The following is a 1,501-nucleotide window of genomic DNA, read 5'->3' on the forward strand; positions in this document are numbered from 1 at the left end:
CCCTGCCCTGCCACTGCCCCCTGCCCTGCCCCCTGCCCTGCCTCACACACCCTGAAGAGAAGAGTCTTCTCCAGGCTCAGCACCTGCCTTTTTCCGCTGCCCTCCTCCAGCCAGAGGCCGAGGCCCTTCGATTCTTCCTCTCCGTCTCACTGCCAACAAGGCCGCCCAGGAGATAGAGCACCGGGATTAGGGTCAGAGGGCCCCGAGTTCAAATCCTGCTTCCGATCCTTGTCCACTCTGTGACCCTGGGCAAGTCCCTTAGCCCAAGTTCTCCGCTTCTCCATTTGTAAAAATGCCTGTCGGAGAGGAGGTTGTGAGGCCCAAAGAGAATAACTGGGGAGTCCTTGGCAAACCCTAAAGCAGAGCTCTGGAAGTACTGGCTGCGGCCCCGAGTTTCCTCGTCTCTCCGGTGGAGGGCTGAGACGGGATGGACGTCCTCCGTGTCTGAGCCTCTCGTCCCCTCGTGCTGCTGGGGTTCCGTCCGGATCTGCCGCTCGTGGCTTTGGGCCGCCTTGAGCAGGACGTCCGGCCTGGGCGGCCCCGGGTCCCTCCTCTCTGAAGTCAGGGAGGGCTGGGTTTGAATCCTGCCTCCACGGCTGCTGTGCTCCACTGGAAGCCCCCCAGTGAATGGGTGACCGCCGTGAGCGCCGCAGCACTCGGGCGCCTGAGGCTCTCCTGTCCGAGCCCCCCTCCCGGGGCCCCCGAGCCTGTCCCAAGGCAGCCAGCCGTCCCCTTGGTTTCTAGGGTCCTCGCCTGCCCCGTCCTAACCTGGGAGGGTTTGGGGGGTTACCCTAAGGGGAAACTTCCCAGGCAGCCCCGCTCAATCTCCGGGGATCCCGAGGCTCAGTCAGGGCGTTTGGTGAGGACCCGAGAACGTGGAGCCGAGGGGGGCCGTCCAAGGCCCCCCCCCCCCACATAGACCCTTTTTACACGGGGGAAATGGAGGCCCAACATCACAGATTGCAAGGAGACGGGCTGGGATCCAATCCCGCCTCTAGGGGTCCGACGTCCTCAGAGTCCGTTTAAGTCAATCCCCTCCCCCCACTTTACAGAGGAGGAAACTGAGGCCCAAAGAGGTTAAGGTCCTCGGACTCCACGTCCAATAGTTTTCCCGCCGCCATCCGTGCCTTCACCCAAGTCAGCGACGATACAATTGACCAGAACCAGTAAAACAGCTGCCAAACTCAGGAGCCGGACGGTCGGGGGCAAGTGAGGCGCCCGAAAGCGGCAGGAGCTGGCCAGGCGAGCCGCTAACCCGGGAGATTTAGAAGAGGAAGCGGGGCTCGCCTTCTGCTTCCTCATCCCAAACGGCCCTGAGCTCGGGAATGCCGGAGAGCCGGAGGGCGGGCTGCGACCTGCGCACCTGGAGAGGCAGAAAAGCAAAGCTCTGGGCTCCCGGCAGGCCGTGAATGCTGGGGCGCGGGGGGGCAGGGGGAGGGTCCTCGGGGCGCCCGGCTTTGCCTCTCTGCACCTCTGTGGCTTTGGGGCTGCTCGAGCCTGC

This window comes from Gracilinanus agilis, chromosome 2 (genome assembly GCF_016433145.1).
Source record: "Gracilinanus agilis isolate LMUSP501 chromosome 2, AgileGrace, whole genome shotgun sequence".
Lineage (NCBI taxonomy): Eukaryota > Metazoa > Chordata > Mammalia > Didelphimorphia > Didelphidae > Gracilinanus > Gracilinanus agilis.